Here is a 26,806-nt window from a genome sequence, read left to right on the forward strand (position 1 = left end):
CGCAGCTACTGTGTTCCCCAGGAACATCGAATGTTGAAATCATCTGCTGTGCTTACCGCTGCCAAGCCTTGTTGGGTGCCAGTCCTGCAATCAACCCCCACACTCAATGCTGCATTTAGAGGGAACACCATCCAAACTTCATCTGACATCAGCAGCAATGCCATTGTTGGGTTTAGCACTGTTTAAGTGATAAAAGCAGCTTTCCTGTGTCTCCCATTCAGCACGAAGGACAGCCAACACAACTCTGCACCTAGACTCCATGGCCCAGGTAAAAGTGAACTGATTGTCATGTCCTGTTCCAGGGACCCACATGACCTTTACCATTCGTGGGTTCCACTCAACTCAATCTTAAAGCGATCGATTCTCACAACCACATTTTCCTATTGAGCGAATTGCAAAAGTTCTGCAGTATTGAAATGCTGCGATTTATGTTTTCTTCTGAAATCCATAACTTTGGTTATTGTATATTATCTCATTGTTTTGGTGTCCAACTAAAAATGAAAATACCCTTTATATTTATAAATTGGTATCATATTTCTATCAAGTCGTGTCAATTACTTATCGTCATGTTGGTGCTCTGACATGTTCTTCTAGAAAAACCTGACAGATTTTTGTCACACTACCAGGACTGAGCTAAGGGTATATTATTGTGAATCGAAGAACCAACTTCAGGGTATCGTGATAGTAGTACATGGTGAGGCTTAACCTCCACACCATGTAATACTCCACCTTCTAACATTTCATAACAGCAACTTCATAAGGACACAGGAATTAAAAATCATCTAACTTTGCATCTGAAGTGTAAAAAGAAAATGCATTTTTAGATCTGGAGTTAGCCAAACTCTTTTGATTTTACAAAATGATATGTATAATATACTTACATAAAGACATTTTGAGAGAGCTCTCTTCATCTATTGGTCTGTTGTTGTGTCATTCACATTTTGTTTACATCCACTTCAGCATACAGGAAGGAGCAGTGGGTCAGCCTACTTCAGCCATAGGTTAGCTGCAATTTGAGTGACTGCATATTGCTCTTTCACAAAGAACAACCCGACACAAAAGGTAGTTCCCTTCAGTGCAAGTGTTTTTGTTTGTACCTAATTACAACTTTATAGATGGACTTTGTGTTTATACCCTGATGGTATGTAGCAGGGTGCTTTCTACCAGCTCTTCATAGCACAAGGCACATTCTGGCTTCATCAGTTCCTGCCTCCAGCTAATTATGTTATAAACTCTCTTTGAAGCTGCCTCATTATTGGATTGCTGCTATTTCAGAGTATAGCAGATTGTGTTAATTTGAATATAGTATAAAACAATGCATGGATTAAAATGTATTTAGAATTGCACTCCTGTATGAATTTTAGTTGAGAACTACAGCTATACCTGTACACCAATTTAGTATGCATGCCCTTCTTGTGTATCTTTCTAGTTTGCTTTTAGCTCTTTGCTTGTATGTCATGCTTGCATTGATATATAACTGTTGAATCTGTGCTATGCCGACTATCTATCTGTCTGTCTTTGCAAGTCTGTCCATCTTTGCAAATCTGTATATCTTTGCAAGTCTCTCTGCCTATCCATCTTTGCAAGTCTATCTTTCTGTCTATCTTTCAAGTATATCTGTCTATCTTTGCACATCTATCTGTATGTCTATCTTTGCAAGTCTATCTGTCTATCTTTGCAAGTAATCTATCTGTCGATCTACCTCTGCAAGTCTATCTATCTATCTATCTATCTATCTATCTATCTATCTATCTATCTATCTATCTATCTATCTATCTATCTATCTATCTATCTATCTATCTATCTATCTACAAGTCTACCTTTCTATCTATCTTTGCAGCTCTATTGGTCTATCTATCAAGCTTTGCAAGTCTGTCTGTCTATATGTCTTTGCAAGCTTGTATGTCTATCTATCTTTGAAAGTCTATCTGTCTATCTATCTCTGCAAGTCTATTTATCTGGTAATCTAGCTTTGTATTCCTGTCTATCTATCTTTGCAAGTTTATCTGTCTATCAATCTTTGAAAGTCTTTCTACCTTTCTACCTTTGCAAGTCTATCTGCCTATCTATCTTTGTAAGTCTAGCTATCTATATAACTTTTCAAAGATCCCCTCTCAGAGAGCTCTCCTCAGAAAACCATTCAAATCGCCATCCCTTCATTTCCAATATTTTCTCAAAAAGATTGACATGGAGGTCCTCCCCTCCGCCCAACAAATGTTGAAAAAGCGTCTGGGGAAGTTCCCATCCCAAAACAGATAACTGAAATAGAGTCTACGACATTGACAACTAAAAAAGGGTAACACAACCAAGGGCTATATAGCAAAAAGAAAATTGAAAAGAACTAAGCGTAGAATAACGAGAAGATCCTCAAGAAAAGAAAAGTTTCCTCAAATATGCTCCACAGAGCAAGCAGATGAAGAAATTAGCTATGACATGAAAGTTTGTAACGGAACTCAAAATATACGGAAAACGTCTGCTTCATTGGTACCTCAAGTGGATACTAAAGACATAAACCCTTTTGCACCAAACATCATAACAAAACTCTCAATCTATAATGCCCTTGACTAGGTAAATCAACTTGTCAATTATGATCTCCAGGGCAGCGAGGAATACCTAGCATCAAGTGCCCTAGCATTAACGGATTTATTTCCCAGTGGTAACATTCCAATAAACTGCGGAAGAATAATCGACCTATTACATAAAATCTGGCCTCTCCAATCACTTACACAGAAGAAATAAAACAAATAAATTACTCTGCTAGGTGGCAATTGTTGAGTTCTGGTCCAATGTAATTCCTGCCATACTAATTAAAAGAGCGAGACACTCTCCATAAAAACGTATTTGACATATCTGTTGTCCAACAAATTAGTCCTGCCATTAATCAGTTAAAAGAGTTAAAAGGAGTTGTGGTCCCCTCTAATAACAACAACCAACAGTACCCAGGCTGTAATACATCAAAGCACAAGCAGGAAAGCCCTCTCATGATCTCCTTTAAAAACAGAGTGCGCCGAATTTGGAGCCCTTCTGACACAAGACAAATGTTGCACCAAGATGAAAATTCCTGGGGGTGGATCGCTGGCTCATTAAACAGTAATACGCCTGGCAAAGATTTAAAACTGCCTTTTTAGCAGCAACTTAAAAATAGTGTCATGGAACATAGCGGGAAAAACTCCAGAAAAGTTGTCCTTTATATTGGAAAATTCACCGCCTATCGTGTTGCTGCAAGAAACTTGGTCCTTCAATCAATCAATCAATCAGAACATTTGTTTTGCGCACTACTCACCCGTGAGGGTCTCAAGGCACTGGAGGAGGGGGGATGCTGCTACTTGTCAAATAGCCAGGTCTTGAGTAGTCTTCTGAAGGTTAGTAGGCCTTGGGTGTGCCGTAGGAGGATGGGGAGGGCGTTCCAGGTCTTGGCGATGAGGTGGGAGACGATCGGCCGCTGGAGGTCGCTCATCAGATGCGGGGGACGGTGGCGAGTGTGAGGTCGGCGGAGCAGAGCTGGCGGTTGGGGGTATAGAGGGTGAGTCATTTGTTGAGGTATGCTAGTCCGGTGTTGTGGAATGCTTTGTGTGCATGGGTGAGGAGCTTGAAGGTGATCAACTTGTAGACGGGAAGCCAGTACAGGTCTCTCAGGTGGGGTGTGATGTGCCTGCGGCAAGGGATGTCGAGGATCAGGCATGCAGAGGCATTCTGAATGCGATGTAGTCTTTTCAGGAGTTTGGTTGAGGCTCCTGCATAGAGGGCGCTACCGTAGTTCAACCTCCTGCTGACGAGGGCCAGGGTGACAGTTTTTCTTGTTTCAGAGGGGATCCACCTGTAGATCTTGAGGATCATGCAGAGGGTATTGAAGCAGGAGGGCGAGGCGGGGTTGACCTGCTTTGTCAAGCAGAGAGTAGAGTTGAGGATGAACCCCAGGTGCGTGCTTGGTTGGTGGGTGTAGGTGCTGTTACCAGTGTGGTTGGTCAGGCCGATGGGGTGGAACGGAGGATGAGGACTTCTGTCTTATCCGAGTTTAGCTTCAGTCGGCTGTTCTTCATCCACTCGACAACAGCTTTCATTCCTTCATGGAGGTTGGTTTTGGTGGTGAGGGGGTCCTTGGAGAGGGAGAGGATCAGCTGGGTGTCGTTGGCGTAGGAGATGATGTTGTGGTCATGCAGTTGGGTGACGTCAGCAAGCGGTGCCATGTAGATGTTGAACAATGTCGGGCTGAGGGATGAGCCCTGGGATTCGCCGCAGATGATCTTTGTGGCTTCAGAGTGAAAAGGGCGGAGGAGGACGCTCTGGGTTCTGCCGGAGAGGAAGGAGATGGTCCAGTCCAAAGCCTTGTCTCAGATCCCAGCGCCGTGGAGGTGAGTGCATAGGGTGCGGTGGCAGACAGTGTCAAAGGTAGCTGACAGGTCCAGGAGGGTGAGGGCCATGGTCTCGCCGTTGTCCAGCAGGGCCCTTATGTAATCTGTGGTGGCGATGAGGGAAGTTTCGGTGCTGTCATTGCTACAGTACCTGGACTGGGACGGGTCCAGGATGTTTTTTTCTTGAGGAAGCGGGTCAGTTGTTTGTTGATGGTCTTCTCAATGAACTTTGCCGGGAACGGGAGCAGGGAGATGGGCCGAAAGTTCTTGAGGTCCTTGGGGTCCGCTTTGGGCTCCTTGAGGAGGACGTAGATATCGGCGTTCTTCCAGATTTCCGGGAATGTCGCTGTTTCGAAGGAGATGTTGATTACCATCCGTAGTTGGGTTGCGATGCCTGCGTCTGGTTTGTTTAATACGTGGTGTGGGCACGGGTCAGATGGAGATCCTGAGTGGATGGAGTTCATGACCTTGCGTGTCTCGTCGTTGTTGACGTTGGACCAGGAGGTCAGGCGGTTGGTGCTGGTGGTGTTCCCAGGGGAGGTGGAGTTTGGCATAGTCAGGCCGGTCGTGGTGTTGAAGCTTTCGTGGAAGTCAGCGATCTTGCACTTGAAAAAGATGGCTAGTGAGTCGCACAGTTCTTGGGAGGGCAGGATGTTGTTGGCATTGGCGCTGGGGTTGGAGAGAGCTCTTTGCTGTCGTGTGCGTTGTTATCCAAGCACTCTTTGAAGGAGGATCTCTTAGCTAATCTGATGAGGTGGTGGTGTCTTCGGGTGGCGTCCTTGTGGGCTGTGTGGTTGTCCGTTGTGCATTCATGGAGCTATGTCATCTCCAATTTCCGGCATGCGCGTTTAGAGGTCTGGAGCTCGTCGGTGAACCAGGTGGATCTCTTGTTGGCGTGGGTGTTGGGGGATTTCTTGAGTGGGGCGAGGGTGTTGGCGCAGTCGTCGATCCACTGTCTGAAGTTTCGGGCTGCGGCATCTGGGTTGGTGGGGTCGGTGGGTGAGTTCTTGGTCTTCGGTGACTTTGCTCCAGCAGCGGCGAGGCAGTTGTTGGGTGTGGTGGTCAGCCTTGGGATTTTTGAGTAAGGCGTTGATCTCGGCGCAGCTCTCCGGAAAAATCACTGTCCCGAAGGAGGTGTTGATGGCTTTCCGGAGATGGGGTGCGGTGGTGGTGCTGGCTTTGTTGAAGAAGTGGTGTGGGCAAGGGTCTGACAGGAGTGGATGGTGTTCATGATTTTTATGGTGCCGTCGTCGTTTATGATGGTCCAGGACAGCAGAGGGTCGGTGCGAACAGTGGCTGTGGAGACGGGGGTCTCAGTTGCTGTCGGGAAAGCATGATGTTGAAACTGTCATGGATGTCTGCGATCTTGGGATGGAAGAAGGTGGCCGGGAGTCGCACAGGTCTTGCAAAGGGGGGATGCCGTTGGTGTTGGAGCTGAGGTTGGAGAGTTCCTTCACGATGTTGAAGAGCTCTTTGCTATTGTGTGCATTGTTTTCTAGGCAGTCTTTGAAGGAGGTCCTTTTGGTGGATATGATGAGGTGATGGTGTCTTGTGGGCCGTGTGGCTGTCTGGTGTCTGTTCACGGTGCCATTTCTTCTCTAGTTTTCGGCAGGTTTGTTTGGAGGCCTGGAGGTCCCAGGTGAGCCAGCTGGCTTTCTTGCTGGTGTGTCTGTTGGACGGTTTCTTGATCAGGGTGAGAGTGTTGGCGCAGTCATCGATCCATTGTCTGAGGTTGCGGGCCGCAGTATCGGGATCGGTGGGTTGACTCCGGGCGAGGGTGGTGGTTAGCTGGTCTTCGGTGACTTTGCTCCAGCAGCAGCGAGGGATGTGTTGAATGTGGTGGTGCGTGGTGGGTTTCCGGAAGGTGAAGTGGATACAGCGGTGGTCGGTCCAGTGGAGTTTGGTGGTGAGGCTGCAGGAAACATGGGAGCTTGCGGAGAAGATGAGGTCAAGTGTGTGGCTGGCAAAGTGGGTGGGTGTGGTGACGAGCTGTCTCAGTCTGACGTTGGTGAGGTTATCAATCAAGGTGGTGGAATTGGTGTCGTTGTTGTTCTTGAGGTGGAATTTCAGGTCCCCGAGGAGGATGTAGTCAGTGGAGGCGAGGGCGTGTGTGCGGACAAGTCGGCGATGGAGTTGCTGAACTATGGTTGGGGTCCAGGGGGTCTGTATACAAGGGTTCCTCTGAGGGTGGTGTTAGGATCGGTGTGGATCTGGAAGTGCAGGTGTTTGGCGGTGCTGAGGGAGCCATCGGTGCTGGTCGAAACTCTGAGAGTGTTCCTGTGGACAATGGCGAATCCTCTTCCTGTTCCGTTGGTGCGGTCTCTGCGGGTGATCTTGTAGCCGTCTGGGATGGCTATGGAAATGTCGGGTGCCGAGTGGGGTTCATCCAGGTCTCCGTTATGAAGGCGACGTCTGGGGATGTAGTTGAGTAGGTCCCAGAGTTAAATAGCGTGCTAGCGGGCAGAGCGGGTGTTGAGAAGTATGCATCTGAGGTGGTTGCGTTCTTTCCCGGTGGCTGGCTTGGCGGATTGGATGGTGGTGAAGCTGCAGTTCCGGCAGGAGAAGGGTCCTTGGGTGCTCCTCGGGGCAGCCAGGAAGCAGATGTGCGATCGGCCGGTGTTGAATGCATGGAGGGTGCTGGTATCGTAGTGATGTTGGGCATTGTGGTGGTTGCCGGGGACAGGGGTTTTGGCACTGGGCATGGTTCAGGCGCGGACAAGCACCGACGGGCCTGCCTTAGGTGCGACACATGAGGAGAGGTGGGAGGGAGGAGCAGCTGGGAGGCGAGAGCGGGGCAGAAAATGGGTGACCAGGGGGCAGACTGCAGGGGACTCAGCGGTGGAAAAAATTAGGGGGGCGGGCGGGGGGTACAGAAGGCAAGAAAGGCATAATAATGGGGAAAAAAGGTCACAGAAGGAAAGTGAGTACAATAGAAACAACAGAACGAATACAGTAAAAAAAAACACAGACCAATAGGCGAAATACAATGAAGACTATGCAGGGGCACGAACCTAAGCAAGCAGCAGCAGCGGGCTCAGGGCAGTGTCACGCAGGTGGTGCTGTGCGGCAAGGGGAGCGACCTGCCTGGTCCTTGGTGTCTTTCTCACACAAAGATTATTTCGTATTTGTCACTGCAGCAGAGGCCTCAAGTAGAGGACACCTAAAAGGGGGTCTAGCGATCCTACTAGGATCACTTCCAAATGTGCAATGCATCATCATCAAGTGCGTGAAGAAAGAACGGAGCCTACTTTACAACTATTACTTTTTAATACCTACTCTCCTCCTGAATCTTCCTATGACCACCTCTTGGCAAAAGACTTCATGAAAATCGAACAAACCCTAGAAACAAGGGGGTATCCCCCGATGATATTAGAAATGGAAAAATCTCCAATGCCTTATTTAACGACAGGGGAAAATGTCCTCAAGAAATAGCATATTCGATTCCAACTCCTGTTTTCCCCACTAAGATAAAAGCAGATAAACAAGAGAAACTGCTTTTGTCACTCATTGAAGCAATCAATTGCGTTATCATAAACGGGAGAATTGATGGAGATATCCCTGCTGCATGCACTCAATTGGGTTCCTTTAATTCTTCTATTCTAGATTATATAATTTGCAGTTTAGATTTGATAGCGGAAGTTCAATTATTATCCATATGGTACATACACGAAAGTGATCATGTGTATTTAAACATAGGAATTGATATTTTTACACAGTCCTCATCCCCGTAGTCCTTATGCACCTTAGAAGGCCGGGCAGTTATAAACCGAAAAACCGAAAGGATTCATTGGAACTCCAAAGCAATCAATAACAGAAACTCTACAATTTCTCTTCTGCCAGCCTCTACAAACATAGAAGGCGACCCCATCTCCAGATACGAAGACACAATACATTCCATATTCGCTTCCCTTCAGGAAAATACAACAAGACGATAAAACGGCAAAATCCATAAAAAAGGAAAAAAAACTGATCATCTTTCTCGACAATTAAATAAATTGACCGGAATGCAAGTTCGATCTTTCTGTGCTGCAAGTCAAGGAGAAATGAGAAAGCTGAAAAAACTCCAACGAAAAAAAGAGAAAGAATCTGGGTTGACATCCAAATCGCAGTGTTAGATCTGGGGGTCTCTAATTGGCAGAGGTAAGTAACTTAGACCAAGTAGGGACCCTTGCTTCTAGTCAGGGTGAAGGAATATACACACAGTAGAGAACCGCTGCTCCCCCTCTAGGTAGCTTGGCGCGAGGTGGCAGGCTTATCCCCAAGGCAATGTGTATAATAAATGCACTTAACACAACAATAATCCCCAATCCACCACAAACTGAGACCACACAGGTAAGTATATATAAAAAATATAACTTTATCTAGTTGCAGCAGTAAAAATCAACAATGCACGATAATTACTTCTTCAGGAATATGTCGCACTTAATCTTAATTGGTTGCACTTGTGTTCAGGAAGTTCTTACATAAGAATCAGTCTCAAGTCTCTAAAAATCAGTAGTAAAAATATCGTTACTGACTTATCTCAAAGTGGCTCAAAAAACGAGTAAACCAAGCAATGCCAGCGTAAGTAACCTAATGCACTGGCTCTTCAAACTACTGAGCCTCAACAATGTGAGCGCCTCCCAGGTAGTCATGCCAGCACCCTCATGGACACTATCAGGTTAATATTTCACTCCTTGTGAGGAAGCGCTCACCCCAAAAGCCTTGATGCCAGAAGACCTCTGATGTCGGCCCCGGCTGGTCCTGGCTGCTCTCCCGCCCGCTCTCGGCAATCCAACGAGCGGCGGGGGAGGTATGGAGGCACTTGGTAGTTGGGACGGCAGGCCGGGGGTCACAGAGGCACTCGCAGTTCCCTTGGCGAGGACGGATCTTCTCCGAGAAGGCTCTTTTTCGCGTCGCGGCTCCCAGCGTCTTCGAACGCAGCTCCTCACTGATGGGCCAATCAGGTCGCGGCTCTGAAGGCGAGCCCACGCAACCACCCGGGAGTCAGCCAACGGCAGTGCGGCTCCCGGAACAAGCCCCTGACGATGTCGAGCCGGCAGCCAATCAGTGCGCGGCCTCGGCGATGACGCGGCGGCGCTGGGCCAATCCCAGCGCGGGGTTACTGGGGGGGCTCGTCTCCGTGGACCAATGGGAGCGCTGCGGCTTCTATCTTCGGCCCGCACCTCCGATCAGGACTGCAACCCCTCGAAGGGTGTTCCTGGCCCCGGGCTGCGACGGTGATTTGGCGGCAAGGGATTTACAAGGGCACAGGTCACAACAAGACCGCCCTTACAGTCACAGGATCGTTTTCGGGCAGAGCTCATGATGGGAGGCACCACGGACCCCCGCCTTCCACAGAGTATGTGCCGATGAGCACACCGATCTCTGCCCACGGCCAGCAGCTGGGCATAAATCCCTCAGTCAGTCAAACAGCACGATCTGCACAGCGTCTTGGGGAATCTTTAGGAACCTTTTAACCCTGGGTTCCAGGAACAGGAGGCCAGCTCTTCTCAGGCCCTTGGAGATTCCAGTTGAAGACACAGCACACAGCAAAGTCTTGTTGGTTCAAGCAGGCAGGGTCACAGCACACAGCAAAGTCCCTTCCTTCTTCTCAGCTTTTAGTTGAACAGCAGAACAGGTCAGCCCTTAGAGCACACAGCAAGGCAATCTTCCTCCAGTTCTCCAGCAGTCCTTCTTCCAGCAGAGGTTCCTCTTGATTGTAGAATCTAATTTTCTGTAGTCAGGGGTCCTTCTCTTATACCCCTAAAAGTCTTTGAAGTCCTTTGTGCAAGTGGGCCCTGAGCCAGGTCTAAACCAGTTCTGGGTGTTGCTGGAGCACTGGGGCTTTCCTGGCTTCCTTCTTTCCTTCAGTATCAGGGACAGAGGTGACAGTCGCCCAGCTGGAGGTGGAGCCAGCATTGTGGTCAAGCAGGCACAGCCCTATTCACTATCAGGTGCTATCTCCACCCACTTCCCTGGCAGCAGATGCAGCCTTTCATCCACGGGCTGACTCAGACAACCTCCTGGGGGCTCTGCAGCCCCTGTCACCCTCAAACCAGACAGTCAATACACAAGCAAGCCCAGGCACACAGAAAGGTTAGACAAGAGAACAGCCACTCTCTAAAAGTACTATTTTCAAACACAGAATTTAAAAACAACCTTCACTAAAAGATGTGTTATTAAATTCTGAGTTCAGGGATATCAATCGCTTATGTCCCATCTTGTTCTTATGAGAAGATAGGCTGGTATCCATTGGGACCAGCCTCCCCAATGTTATTCTATGGAGCAATATAACCTTACAGCAGTGAGCACACAAAATGGCTGCTGCTCACTACCAGAGCATGTGACCTGCACTAGTACATGCTCTACCTTACCCATACACTGCACCCTGCCCAGGGGGGTACCTTGAGCCATCCATAGGGGTGACTGATGTGCACAGCCAGGGAAGGGTTAGGCCCAGCCAGTGGGGACACTGGCCAGGCGGACATGGCAGTCCACTGACTGCACCCAGGCACTGCGCTGGCAGGCCTGAGACACCATTTTAGGGCTACTTATGTGGGTGGCGCAATCTGCGCTACAGGCCCACTAGTAGCATCTGTCATCACCTGCCCTGGCACACACAGTGCACTTTACTAGGTACTTCATGGTGATACAAATATGCCAATCAGGTATACCCAATCAATATGACAATTTACAGAGGGAGCACTTACACTCTGGCACTGATCAGCAGTGGCAGAGTGTCCAAAGCATCTAAACCAGCAAAACGAAATCCAGCACAGCATCAAAAATACAGGAGACAGAGGCAAAAAGATGGGGGAAAACCACGCCAAGGGTGTCAGGTCTAACACGTGTCTCCTCCAGCTGAAAGTGGGGAGAACTACCCAAACTCTTGGGAGTCCTCATCACTAAGGCGGAAGAATCTGGACAGACCATCACATTGGCATCTTCTGTGCCAGGGCGGTGCTCCATCGTAAAGTCCATCCCCTGTAGGGAAATGGACCACCTCAACAGTTTTGGATTCTCACCCCTCATCTGCATTAACCACCTGAGGGGCCTGTGGTCGGTCTGAACACGGAAGTGAGTCCCAAACAGGTAGGGCCTCAGCTTCATCAGAGCCCAGACCACAGCGAAAGCTTCCCTTTCAATGGCACTCCATCTCTGTTCCCTGGGGAGTAGCCTCCTACTAATGAAAGCCGCCACTGGTTGATCTCCGCCCTCATCGTTGATTTGTGAGAGTACTGCTCCCACGTCTTGCTCTGAAGCGTCAGTTTGCACAATGAACTCACTGGAAAAGTCAGGTGCCTGAAGCACCGGTGGTGTGCACATGGCAGCTTTGAGGGTGTCAAAAGCAGTTTTACAAGCCTCAGTCCAATTCACTTTCCTGGGCTGATTTCTAGATGTCAGCTCTGTCAAAGGGGCCACAATGGTGCCATAACTTTTGACAAACCGTCTGTAATACCCGGTCAGACCTAGAAAGGCTCTCACCTCAGTCTGAGTCTTGGGAGGCTCCCAAGCCAGAATGGTATCAATCTTTGCCTGTAGGGGCGCCACCTGGCCGCTCCCCACCTGGTGTCCCAAGTACACCACTGATCCCTGCCCTATCTGGCACTTACTGGCCTTGATAGTGAGGCCTGCCTTCTGCAGAGCCTTCAACACTTCGGAGAGGTGTTGCAGGTGTTCCTCCCAAGTAGAGCTGAACACAGCAATGTCATCCAGGTATGCCGCGCTGAATTGCTCCAGCCCTGCCAGTACCTGGTTGACCAGTCTCTGAAATGTGGCAGGGGCATTTTTCAACCCAAAGGGCATGACACAGAACTGGAAGTGCCCCTCTGGCATTGAAAATGCTGACCTCTCCTTGACCCCCTCAGTTAAGGCAATCTGCCAGTACCCTGAAGTCAAATCAAAGGTGCTGAGGTACTGGGCAGCTCCCAACCGATCCAACAGCTCATCAGCTCTGGGGATGGGGTGCGCGTCAGTCTTGGTGACCGCATTGAGCCCACGGTAGTCCATGCAGAACCGGAGTTCTGGGGGGCCACCGGGGGTAGCAGTTTTCTTAGGCACTAAGAGCACTGGGCTATGTTGGCGAATCCTCTGAGAGACTTCTGACGTTTCCTCTTGAGCTGCAAACTCCCAACTCCCTCAAGGATCAACCAACCCAATCAGGAATTCAACACTGACTGAGCTAACTTCTCCCTAAGGGAAAGGGGCAGTGGACCGAGAGACTAACAACAAATAAACAAACAAGATCTTCAGTAATTGTTGTTTTCTCTCTTGAAAGTGTTCTAGGCCGTAGACCTTTTCTTGTTCTATGCGTAACACTGGTCTCAGGAAATTCTGTAGTGCAATATTTGTATACAGTTACCCAACTGCTTGCATCATGTCACAGAATTAACTTAAACATCTCCACTTACTGACCATTTGTGAAATTGGCCCTTGCTCACACTTTTCAGAAGATGTTTTGCTCTAACTCAGTCTCTTGGCACCTTTAGATAAAAGTTCCAAAAAATCAATAACTCTTGACCAATTAACTGAGTTGACAGATTAATTTAGTTAGTAGGGTTATTTAACATTGAACTTGAACTCTTCATGCAAAGCGTACCTGAGACTTGATATTTCTTCTGCTCAAGTGATTCTGCAGTAGGAAGACAAAAAGATAACAGCCTACCACTAAAATACACAGCAGTTAAATAAGTGCTATTGTTTTCAACTGACTTCCTTAACACCTATCTGATATACCTTACTCAAGTCAGTTTTCTAATCGCACAGAAATCTATACATTGTGGTTTTCACCACTAAAAGGCATTTGCCTTTACCAAGGCTTGTTTTCTGGAAGCTCAGGCCAGTCTTGAGCCCACAATCGTGGACTTCGTAGTCTCTTAAAATGACTGGTGATAGTTCCTCTTTTAAGTCTTTTGCCTTTATAAAGGCTTGTTTAATTGTCCCACACCTGTCTCAAGAAGCGTTCACTTCCTATTTAAGTTAATACCCAAAGCGCAATATTTACAGCTCAATTGCCGCCAAGAAAATCTTACTGTCCCAAATTGTTCGTCCGCGACGGACTGCTGGCTCGAACTGACTGCTGCGAGGCTTTTCCTTCGAGAGCGAACCTCCCGGCTGACACGGAGAGGAAGAGAAGGAGACGGGACTTCGACTTCGGCGAAGCTCCACTGAAAGCGGAAGGGAAGCGGACTACATGGGACGCAGCAGAGGGTGGTAGGGGTTTAATACTCAAAGGGAGATCTCTGGACTGAGAAGGAACAAGGTTCTCTGAAGGCTGAGGGGACTCGACGGGGTCAGAAGCTCTCGTCTGGAACAACGAGAGACGAAGCAAAATACCGTTGGCAGTAGCTTCTATTTATAGCTTCTGCCACGTGAACTAGCGAGAGCCCTTAACTAAAGATGACACAGGGCACGAGGGCTGGCGCGAGCCTGTCTCTCAAAGGAGCGCACATTCTAAGAACCTGTCTCACAAAGGAGCGCACACTCTAGCTATTAACCCTACCTAATGAAATGAAAATATAAACAAGCATTGCCAAAGGCAATTTGCCATTAACGTGAACAAAAGGTTTTAGCACTTCATACAATCAACCAAACTAAACCTACCCAACTAAAACTACTAACTGAATCTGCTGAAGACAGAATTCAATTAAGACGACCGGTAGCACCCCTAACAGTTCCTCCCCCCAAAGGTCGTCTTACAGGCCGAGGTTTATCAGGGTGCAAAGCATGAAAGGATCTGACAAGTCTGGGGGCATGAACGTTTCTTTCAGGCTCCCAAGAACGCTCAGAAGGATCATAACCCTTCCAATCAACCAAATAAAACAAAACACCCCGAACTCTTTTAGAATCTAAAATAGATTTAACCTCATATTCAATGTGATCCCCAATAACTACAGGTGGAGGAGGATTATCAGGTCGAGTGGTAGGTTCAAAAGGCTTCAAAAGAGATACATGAAAAACAGGATGAATTTTATACTCATCAGGCAAGACCAATTTCACAGAAACAGGATTCAAAATTTTTCCAATCTGAAAAGGACCCAAATACCTAGGTTTCAATTTCCTTGGACCCTCTAATTGAATGTTCCTTGTAGACAACCAAACAAGTTGACCTTCCTTGTACAGAGGGGGAGATTTACGATGAGAATCAGCAGTACGTTTCATAGTTATCTTACTTTTAATCCACTGCTTCCTAGCCCGCTCCTGAATATCCATCAAAGATGTCAACCTATCAGAAACTACAGGCATAGATTGATGTTTCTCAGGTAAAAGAATGGGAAGTGACCTAGGATGTTGACCAGTGAGGAAGTAAAAAGGAGAACAACCCAAGGCCGAATGTGTGGTGTTATTGTAAGAAAACTCTGCCCAGGGTAAAACTTCATCCCAACGACCCAAAGAATTAGTTAATAAACACCGTAAACCCTGTTCAATATGTTGATTAACCCTTTCAGTTTGCCCATCAGTCTGAGGATGAAAAGACGAAGACAAGGCTAACTCAATTCCAAGTTGCTTACTAAGCTGTGACCAGAATTTTGATATAAACTGAGGACCCCTATCAGAAATAATCTTGGAGGGAAGCCCATGAAGTTTGACAATATTTGATAAAAACACAGTACTAAATTCCACAGCAGTTGGAATCCTGTGCAACGGAATAAAATGTCCCATCTTGGAAAGTAAATCAACCACCACAAGAACCGTAGTGTAACCATTAGAATTAGGAAGATCCGTAATGAAATCTAAACTAATCGTGTGCCAAGGTTGAGGAGGAACTGTCATAGGATGAAGTAACCCCATTGGAACTGCATGTAAAGCCTTTTGTCGTGAACAAACAGGACAAGCTTTCACAAATTGCTGAATAGCGGAAAACATAGTTTCCCACCAAAAATGCCGTTGACATAACTCCAAAGTTTTATTAATGCCAGGGTGAGCAGCAATAGCCAGATCATGATTCCATTGCATTACCTTATCTTGTGAGTTTTTGGTAGGAACAAACAACTTATCATTGTGATAAAATAGACCCTCACAGACTGAATTCCCTTTCTTGGTTAACCACTCCTGAACATTAAAACTTTTTAATTCATCCTTAATAGTATCCAAGAAAATTTCTGAATGAATCTCTGCAGCTATTTTCTCCTTAGGCAAAATACTAGGTGGCTCTTTAACCAGAATTAAATCTTTTTCACAAACCAATCGTGAAAGGGTGTCAGATAATAATTGCTTATTTCCGGGCCGATAAGTAATTAAGAAATCGAATTCACTAAAAAACTGCAACCACCTCATCTGTCTAGGAGTAAAAGCCTTCACCGTGGAATAAAATTGTAAATTTTTATGATCAGAAAATACTGTGATAGTATGTTTTGCCCCCAAAAGATGATGTCGCCATTCCTGAAAAACATCCTTAATAGCTAAAAGTTCCCGTTCAGCAATAGTGTAATTCTGTTCTGCCAACAAAAGCTTCCTAGAGAAAAAGGCTACTGGATGTAAATGACCGGAATTTGAATCCTTTTGGAGCAGAACACCCCCAATAGCAGTTTGCGAAGCATCAGCCTCAACAAAAAATGGCCTATCTGGATTAGGATGAACTAAAATTGGAGCTGAAGTAAGAGCTTTCTTCAATAAAGAAAAAGCTTGATCTGCTTCCTGAGTCCAAGAAAAAACCTTCCCCTTTTTCAGCAACTGAGTAATAGGAGAAACAATTTCAGAAAATTTTGAAATGAAACGTCTATAAAAATTGGCAAATCCTAAAATTCTTTGTGTATCCTTAATAGAAACAGGAATTGGCCAAGTTAAAATTGCTTCAACCTTTTTAGGATCCATGTGAATTCCCTCAGGTGATAAACAATAACCAAGGAATTCTACCTTAGTGGCATTAAAAACACATTTTTCCAACTTTGCAAATAAAGAGTGATCCTTTAATCTCTGTAAAACCGCTTGAACATGTTGTAAATGCTCCTCAGAATTCTTAGAATAAATCAAGATGTCATCAATATAAACTATACAACAGACATCCAATAAATCATGTAGGACTTCATTGATAAAATATTGAAAAGCTGCGGGAGCATTACAAAGACCAAAAGGCATAACAGTATACTCAAATAGACCAAATTTAGTACGAAAAGCGGTCTTCCACTCATCACCTTCTTTTACTCGAATCAAATGATATGCTCCCCTAAGATCCAACTTGGTGTAAATGCTGGACCCTTTAATTTGATTAAGAAGTACTGGAATCAAAGGTAATGGATATCGGTTTTTAATTGTTGCTTTATTAACTGCTCTATAATCAATACAAGCCCTCAAATCCCCTGACTTTTTCGCAACAAAAAAAAGTGGAGACGAAACTGGGGAAGTGGAATGACGGATGAAACCAAGTTCCAAGAGTTCATCCAAATATTTTCTCAAATAATCATTTTCAGGTTCAGTTAAGGCATATATTCTACTGCAAGGTAGAGCAGCTCCAGGAATCAAATCAATTCTACAATCGTAAACTCTATGAGGTGGTAATTTAGTTGCCTCAACTGGATCAAAAACTTCCGAAAAATTCCGATATTCTACAGGAAGTCTATTTTCTTCCGAATTCAACGTAGCACAAAAAAAGGGGCATTACAGGATCTTTAGTCTCTTGATAGCAATGTAATTTACAAAAAGAGGATTCTAAGGTAACTGTTCTTTTAATCCAATCAATACTAGGATTATGTAACTCCAACCAAGGAATACCCAGGATTACTCCAAAAGTTGGAGCATCAATCAGATCAAAAAACACCATTTCAGTATGCCCATTATCGGCCACTAAAGTCAAGGGCTCCGTGTTAAAACGAATCATACCTGAAGACAATACAGAACCATCCACTGCTCTAACTGGCTCAGGTTCCTTTTTAGCCACAAATTTCAAATTTAATTTATGAGCAAATTCAATATCGAAAAAATTCCCCGTGGCCCCAGAATCCAAGAGTACAGGAATACTATGTCTTTGCAAAGTGGTTAAGATAAAAACCCTTCGAATTGTGAAATGTTTGGGAATATGAGTGGTTACATTAGTGACAAATTGAGAGATCTTAGAAAAAGAAGATTTACTCGAAGAGACGATCTCAACTTTCCTCGAGCTTCCTAGTTTTCCGACTGAACAGAAGAAGGGGTCTCCACCACTAAGACTTTCTTTTTAGTGGGCTTAACCATACAATCCTTAGCAAAGTGCCCTGGCTTGCCACAATAAAAACACAAGTTACCTTTGCGTCTCTGTTCCTTTTCCTCTGTAGTCAAGGGTCCCTTAAACCCACCCAATTGAACTGGCTCAATCAAAGAATTCTTAACATCAGACTCTTTTTTCTCAACCTTAAATTGCGAACTTCTAAAATCACTTCTAGTCTTTTCATTTCTACGTTCACCTAATCTATGTTCAAGTTTAACTACAAGATCCTGAAATTCTTTAAAATCCTCAGGCAGGGTAACAATGTGTGCAAGGGAATCTTTTAAGTCATCTTTAAGACCTCTATAAAACAAGGAAATTATTTTCTCTTCAGGCCAATGTGTCTCAGCCAAGAGTCTGTTAAAGGTTGTCATATATGAAATAAGATCTTTGGATCCCTGACGAAGATTTAATAATTCATTATCTGAGGCCTGAACTAGGGTATGTTTCGCAAATAGTTTAGACATGGCCAATTTAAAATTTTGTAGATTATGAAGTAAGGGGTCATTATTGTCAACTAAAGGCATTGCCCAGTTTGCTGCCACCCCCCCAAGATAAGAAATTATGAAAGCTACCTTAGCAGTGTCAGAAGAAAAAATTTGAGGTTTACGCAGAAAATGCAACTGACATTGGCTGACAAAAGTGGCATATCTACCACTTTCACCAGTAAATCTTTCTGGATTAGCCAGAGGGACAGGAGTTGGAGTAACCACCGTGACTTGAACAGGTTGAGCAGCCGACTGCTCTCCAGAAGAATGCGGTAAATGAGCTTCAGCACCAAATCTAGTTGGAGCTAAAACAGGTTTCCTTTCCTTTGTAGGGTCCCTCCAAACAGAAAAACCCGCCCTAGTTTCATCTAACTCTTGACGAAGCGATTGATTCTCCAATCGCAAATTCTCCATCTCTACATTCAACTTCTGTACCAACTGGGTCAATTGATTTACATCCATGAGGGTGAGTTTACTAGCTCAAGAGGAAGACTTTTAAAATGTTTATGGCTTCGTCTACTGTTGGCGAATCCTCTGAGAGACTTCTGATGTTTCCTCTTGAGCTGCAAACTCCCAACTCCCTCAAGGATCAACCAACCCAATCAGGAATTCAACACTGACTGAGCTAACTTCTCCCTAAGGGAAAGGGGAAGTGGACCGAGAGACTAACAACAAATAAACAAACAAGATCTTCAGTAATTGTTGTTTTCTCTCTTGAAAGTGTTCTAGGCCGTAGACCTTTTCTTGTTCTATGCGTAACACTGGTCTCAGGAAATTCTGTAGTGCAATATTTGTATACAGTTACCCAACTGCTTGCATCATGTCACAGAATTAACTTAAACATCTCCACTTACTGACCATTTGTGAAATTGGCCCTTGCTCACACTTTTCAGAAGCTGTTTTGCTCTAACTCAGTCTCTTGACACCTTTAGATAAAAGTTCCAAAAAATCAATAACTCTTGACCAATTAACTGAGTTGACAGGTTAATTTAGTTAGTAGGGTTATTTAACATTGAACTTGAACTCTTCATGCAAAGCGTACCTGAGACTTGATATTTCTTCTGCTCAAGTGATTCTGCAGTAGGAAGACAAAAAGATAACAGCCTACCACTAAAATACACAGCAGTTAAATAAGTGCTACTGTTTTCAACTGACTTCCTTAACACCTATCTGATATACCTTACTCAAGTCAGTTATCTAATCGCACAGAAATCTATACATTGTGGTTTTCACCACTAAAAGGCATTTGCCTTTACCAAGGCTTGTTTTCTGGAAGCTCAGGCCAGTCTTGAGCCCACAATCGTGGACTTCGTAGTCTCTTAAAATGACTGATGATAGTTCCTCTTTTAAGTCTTTTGCCTTTATAAAGGCTTGTTTAATTGTCCCACACCTGTCTCAAGAAGCGCACACTTCTTATTTAAGTTAATACCCAAAGCGCAATATTTACAGCTCAATTGCCGCCAAGAAAATCTTACTGTCCCAAATTGTTCGTCCGCGACGGACTGCTGGCTCGAACTGACTGCTGCGAGGCTTTTCCTTCGAGAGCGAACCTCCCGGCTGACACGGAGAGGAAGAGAAGGAGACGGGACTTCGACTTCGGCGAAGCTCCACTGAAAGCGGAAGGGAAGCGGACTACATGGGACGCAGCAGAGGGTGGTAGGGGTTTAATACTCAAAGGGAGATCTCTGGACTGAGAAGGAACAAGGTTCTCTGAAGGCTGAGGGGACTCGACGGGGTCAGAAGCTCTCGTCTGGAACAACGAGAGACGAAGCAAAATACCGTTGGCAGAAGCTTCTATTTATAGCTTCTGCCACGTGAACTAGCGCGAGCCCTTAACTAAAGATGACACAGGGCACGAGGGCTGGCGCGAGCCTGTCTTTTAAAGGAGCGCACATTCTAAGAACCTGTCTCACAAAGGAGCGCACACTCTAGCTATTAACCCTACCTAATGAAATGAAAATATAAACAAGCATTGCCAAAGGCAATTTGCCACTAACGTGGACAAAAGGTTTTAGCACTTCATACAATCAACCAAACTAAACCTACCCAACTAAAACTATTAACTGAATCTGCTGAAGACAGAATTCAATTAAGACGACCGGTAGCACCCCTAACAGGCTAGCCCTGGGGCTGCTGGAGGGCTCAATTACCCCTAGTGCTAACATCTTGGAAACTTCTTCCTTGATGCTGGCTTGACCTTGGCAGCCACCCTGTAAAACTTCTGTTTCACAGGCAGACTATCTCCAGTGTCCACATCGTGGACGCACCATTTGGTGACACCCGGGGTCAGGGAGAACAGGGGGGCGAACTGACCCAAGACTTGGCGACAGTCCTTCTGCTGCTCTGGGGTCAGGGTGGGCGAGAGGACCACACCATCCACTGACCCATCTTGCTCCTTGGCTGCCAGGAGGTCAGGGAGAGGATCACTATCCTCCTCCCCTCCAGCATCTGTAGCCATGAGCATAGTCACTTCAGACCTCTCAAAGTGGGGTTTGAGGCGGTTCACGTGCAGCACTCTCAGGGGCTGCCTGGGAGTCTTCATGTTAACCAAATAGGTAACCTCGCTCTTGCGCTTTACCACCTCATATGACCCGGTCCACTTGTCACGGAGCGCACAAGGCTCCACCGGCGCCAACACCCACACTTTCTGACCAGGGTGGAACTCAACCAGAGAAGTGTTCTGGTCATACCATCTCTTCATTTCCTCCTGGCTAGCCTCCAGGTTCTCTTGAGCGAGCTTCCTGAAGTGCTTGGTCTGGTTGCGAATGGCCAGCACATAGCTGAACACATCCTGAGGGGTTTTCCCACGGGATTTCTCCCACCCCTCCTTCACCAGAGTGAGAGGTCCTCTGACAGGGTGGCCATATAGCAACTCAAAGGGACTGAACCCTAAGGATTTCTGAGGCACCTCCCTGTAGGCAAACAACAGGCATGGTAACAAGACGTCCCATTTCCGCCTCATGGGCTCTTCCAGGCCCATAATCATGCCTTTGAGGGTGCGGTTGAATCTTTCAACCAACCCATTTCCTTGAGGATGGTAAGGAGTGGTGAACTTATATGTCACCCCACACTCCTCCCACAGGGACTTCATGTACCTAGAGATGAAGTTTGTCCCCCTGTCGGAGACCACCTCTCTGGGGAACCCCACACGGGAAAAGATCCCCATTAAGGCACGGTCCACCACGGGGGCTGTGACTGTCCTGAGCGGGATTGCTTCCGGGTACCGGGTGGCATGGTCCATCAAGACCAGGATAAACCTGTTGCCTAAGGCTGTCTTGGGGTCCAGGGGCCCCACGATGTCAATGCCCACCCGCTCAAAAGGGGTGCTCACCACGGGAAAGGGTTGGAGGTGTGCCACGCACTTCCCTCCGCTCTTACCACTGGCCTGACAAGTTTGGCAAGACTTACAAAAGGCAGAAACGTGCTTCTTCATCTGGGGCCAGTAGAAATGGGTGACAAGCCTGTGATAGGTCTTGTCTTGCCCCAGATGCCCCAGATGTCCGGCGAGAGGCACGTCATGAGCCAGACCCAGTAGGAAGTTCCTGAAGCACTCGGGTACCACCAGCACACGGGCTGCACCGGGTTCAACGAACTTAGGCTCACTATAAAGTAAGTCATCCTCTCAGTAAATCAAATGTTCCTTGGACCCCAGGCCTGCTACCTGGTCTGCAGCCTGCTGCTGCACACCAATGAGAGAAGGGCACTCCTTCTGAGCCTGGCAGAATTCCTCCCTGGAGGGACCACCATCTTGCTGCCACTAGGACAGCTCAGGCAATTCCCCCAGCACGGCCACCTGCTCCCCTGTAGGTTCCAGGGCATCCCCCTCAGGTTCTGCTTCCTCCTGGACCGTGGGAACGGTGGGGGCTGGTTTCCCACGTCCTCTACCCCTTCCTCTATTGGCAGGTCCCTGGGCCATTGTTCCAGGCTCCAGCTCTGCTAATCCACCCTCACTGTCTGCCATTGAACGGGTGGTCACACAGATCCACGCAGGCAAACCTAACATTTCCAAATGAGTTCTGTGCTCCACCTCTTTCCATGGAGAGCTCTCCAGGTCATTACCTAATAGACAATCTACAGGCAAGGCATCACTTGCAACAACCTCCAAAATACCGGAGACTCCTCCCCATTCAAATGGAACATTTGCCAACTTGCAGAGGCGCACTGAACAGTCAGATGCCACCACAGGTCGGAGTACCTTGGGAATGATTTGCTCTTCAGACACCCACTGACACCTGACAGATGTCACGCTGGCCCCTGTGTCTCTCAGAGCCTCTATTTCTTTTCCATTGATGGTCACCTTCTGCCCATATTTCTTAGTGTTTTGGGGCAGCAAGGTTTCCTGGGCCATCTCTTGGTCTCCTAACGAGACAAGGGTCATCACTGCTAACCCCTCCTCCCCACTGGAAATCAAATCCTCTCCCAAAGCTACACTGGCTAACCCTGGTGTTGGAGCACCAGCAGGTGCTGGAGGTTTCTTTGGACATTTGGGGGCAATGTGCCCCACCTCCCTACATGCATAGCAAGTAGGTGGGGGCCTGTTGTCCTGCTTGCCCTTATGGGGCCAGGACTTTTTAGACTTGGGGGGTTGAGACTCCTTCTCCTGGGAACTATTTTGGGGCCCTTTAGAAGACTCCTTTTGATTACCCGTGTCCCCCCCACTCTTCTGCTTGGGACCCTGTCTATCTTTGGCTGGGGTACTTACCACCCCCTTGTGGACCCTGGTGCTAGTCCAGTGGTCTGCCTCTTTAGCAAGCTCACTGGGATCAGTTAACTTGCTGTCTAAAAGATGCTGGTGCAGCTCTGGAACACATAAACTATTCAAGTGCTCCCAACTAATCAAGTGACACAACCCCACATAATCAGTAAATTTGCTGCCCTTTATCCAACCTTCCAGTGCACGCGTGTACATACTCACACACTCCACCCAAGTACTATAATCAAGCTTCTTGAAGTTTCTAAACTTCTGGCGGTACTGTTCTGGAATGAGCCCATACCTGAGGCACAAAGCCTCCTTCATAGCGGGGTAGGATAAAGTACCTGCTGCTTCTAAACGTGCCAAGACATCCCTCCAAGAGGCCTCAAAATGCTTCCACAAACCTGCCCTCCCATTCTTCTCAGGCACTTCATTCATCTTCAAGGCAAGTTCATACGATCTAAACCACGCATAAATATCCTCACCCCTCCGATAATTCTGTACCAGATCTTTTGGCATGTATACTTTACCCGCCTGTACTGGTTGTGCGCCGCCACCATTAGGACTGGATTCCGCCTGTTTAGCTTTAATGTCCAGCTCCCTCATGCTCAACTCATGAGCCAACTGGAGTTTCCTCTCCTCAAAAGCGAGAGCATTCCTCCCTTCCTCCGCCTTCTTCTCAGTTTCAAGGCGCAGTCTTTCTTCTGCTTGGGCTTTGAGTTTAAAAAGCTCAATCTCATGGGCCCTAGCTCTCTGATTATCCTCCAGCTCCTCTGGAGAAATGACCCTACTGGAGTGGTTGCTGCCAACCCTAGACGCTGGCCTTCTCACGGGCAAATCACCGGATTCAAAAGCATTCTCCTGTGTGCCTCCCTCTCCAGTAACCTCTTCTGCATCACCATGTTTGGCCTCCCACCAGGCCCTTAGAGCTTTCTGTAGCTCTTCCTTGTTTGCGCTGCCCTTCACTGGGCATCCAGGCTGTTTGCAGAATTGCTTCAGCTGCTCCTTTTTTATAGATGAGCAACTCCTCAATTTCAAATTCCAATTCTACCCTCACGCTTGCTGCTTTCTGAGACATGATGCTTCCTAACCTTTCAAAAAAAAAAGTTTCACCAAAAAAGAAAAAATCTTGTGCAACCTGTGCTGCTAAACTAGACTAGTGATGTACAAGAAATCACTGCAGGTCAAGTGCAAATATTAGTTCAAAATCCACACCGCTGTCCAACAATGTTAGATCTGGGGGTCTCTAATTGGCAGAGGTAAGTACCTCAGACCAAGTAGGGACCCTTGCTTCTAGTCAGGGTGAAGGAATACACACAGTAGATAACCCCTGCTCCCCCTCTAGGTAGCTTGGCGCGAGCAGGCAGGCCTATCCCCAAGGCAATGTGTATAATAAATGCACTTAACACAACAATAATCCCCAATCCACCACAAACTGAGACCACACAGGTAAGTATATATATAAAAAATATAACTTTATCTAGTTGCAGCAGTAAAAATCAACAATGCACGATAATTACTTCATCAGGAATATGTTGCACTTAATCTTAATTGGTTCCACTTGTGTTCAGGAAGTTCTTACATAAGAATCAGTCTCAAGTCTCTAAAAATCAGTAGTAAAAATATCGTTACTGACTTATCTCAAAGTGGCTCTAAAAACGAGTAAACCAAGCAATGCCAGCGTAAGTAACCTAATGCACTGGCTCTTCAAACTACTGAGCCTCAACAATGTGAGCGCCTCCCAGGTAGTCGTGCCAGCATCCTCATGGACACTATCAGGTTAATATTTCACTCCTTGTGAGGAAGCGCTCACCACAAAAGCCTCGATGCCAGAAGACCTCTGATGTCGGCCCCGGCTGGTCCCGGCTGCTCCTCACTGATGGGCCAATCAGGTCACGGCTCTGAAGGCGAGCCCTCGCAACCACCCGGGAGTCAGCCAACGGCAGTGCGGCTCCCGGGACAAGCCCCTGACGATGTCGAGCCGGCAGCCAATCAGTGCGCGGCCTCGGCAATGACGCGGTGACGCTGGGCCAATCCCAGCGCGGCGTCACTGGGGGATGGCTCGTCTCCGTGGACCAATGGGAGCGCGGCATCTTCGATCTTCGGCCCCACAGCTCCGATCAGGACGGCAACCCTTCGAAGGATGTTCCTGGCCCTGGGCCGCGACGGTGATTTGGCGGCAAGGGATTTACAAAGGCACAGGTCACAACAAGACCGCCCTCACAGCCACAGGATCGTTTTCGGGCAGAGCTCACGATGGGAGGCACCACGGACCCCCGCCTTCCACAGAGTATGTGCCGATGAGCACACCGATCTCTGCCCACGGCCAGCAGCTGGGCATAAATCCCGCAGTCAGTCAAACAGCATGATCTGCACAGCGTCTTGGGGATTCTTTAGGAACCTTTTAACCCTGGGTTCCAGGAACAGGAGGCCAGCTCTTCTCAGGCCCTTGGAGATTCAAGTTGCAGACACAGCACACAGCAAAGTCTTGTTGGTTCAAGCAGGCAGGGTCACAGCACACAGCAAAGTCCCTTTCTTCTTCTCAGCTTTTAGTTGTACAGCAGAACAGGTCAGCCCTTAGAGCACACAGCAAGGCAATCTTCCTTCAGTTCTCCAGCAGTCCTTTTTCCAGCAGAGGTTCCTCTTTATTGTAGAATCTAATTTTCTGTAGTCAGGGGTCCTTCTCTTATACCCCTAAAAGTCTTTGAAGTCCTTTGTGCAAGTGGGCCCTGAGCCCGGTCTAAACCAGTTCTGGGTGTTGCTGGAGCACTGGGGCTTTCCTGGCTTCCTTCTTTCCTTCAGTATCAGGGACAGCGGTGACAGTCGCCCAGCAGGAGGTGGAGCCAGCATTGTGGTCAGGCAGGCACAGCCCTATTCACTATCAGGTGCTATCTCCTCCCACTTCCCTGGCAGCAGATACAGCCTTTCATCCACGGGCTGACTCAGACAACCTCCTGGGGGCTCTGCAGCCCCTGTCTGTCGTAATTTGGCAGCACCTGAATTAGTATTTAGCTCAGCTACACGAACTTACTTCGTTAACTTGACCAAAATGTGCGGGGGCCTTTTTAGATTCCCTGGCTTCCATTTTATATGAACATGCTGCCTCGTGGTCAGCATGCCCTTTTGTCCTTTCTCTGTACCAATTACCATTTACCTTGCCCAGCAACAGGCTATTTTTAGCACTGGTCAATCTTGCGCATGCGTACTCACACGTTTAGACTACTGAGCGGTCATCTCTTAGGAATGTTCTCCCAAACTGACCAGTGGCACTGAACTCCTCCCACATGTTGGCTGTGTTCCAAAAATGCCCTTATATGTACCTAAACTGTTCAAAAGTATACCGCCTACCTTTTTATTACTGTTAGAACTGTATAAAAGAGGTTGCACACCGATGTTCGGTGTGATACTTCTTGCATTACCAAAGGGTGCTGTAGGATTGTACCACCACCCCATGGGGTCTAAATAAACTTGTCTTTTGCATTTCCAGTTTCCGTGCCAACTTCTAATCTAAGGTGTTCGAGAGTTTTTTGCAGAGTATGTAGACCTGACTGAAGCCGATACCACAAATTGGCGACCACGAAGGGACTCATCGGCGACTCGGATGCCCGAAGGAATGGTCGTGACGAAGCATTGGAAACTCGCCATGGATGCCTACGCTGCCACTGAGTGATCCGAGTCTTGGCACCCACGGTGTCTTTTCCTTTCCTTCTGATCTGACCTTCCAGGTGGCGCCAGTCCTCGACTGAGATCCTGATCGGTTGGGTTGTCGTGCAGTGCCAGTTTGGCTGATTCGATTAAAAGACCTTGGCAGTTGGAACCTGGACGTTTGAGAAATATTTGGTAAGCTTGTGATTGGTAAGGTAGTCTACTGACACTTACTGTGGCTTTTTTTTGGACTTGTTTGAGTTAGCTAACATTTGGACCTATGATTTGATTTATATGTGGAGTGCACCTCACATAGGCAGGCATGTAGGGATAGTTCTCTGACTTTGTATTTGTTTGAACGGCGCACCATTTGTAAAACATATTAAGTGCCATTTTATGTAATATCGCGTTTTTGTGATATTTTGACATGCCTGTTTTAAGCACACTCCGAGGAATGTGCTGGTTT

Source organism: Lissotriton helveticus, chromosome 2_1 (assembly GCF_964261635.1).
Source record: "Lissotriton helveticus chromosome 2_1, aLisHel1.1, whole genome shotgun sequence".
NCBI lineage: Eukaryota > Metazoa > Chordata > Amphibia > Caudata > Salamandridae > Lissotriton > Lissotriton helveticus.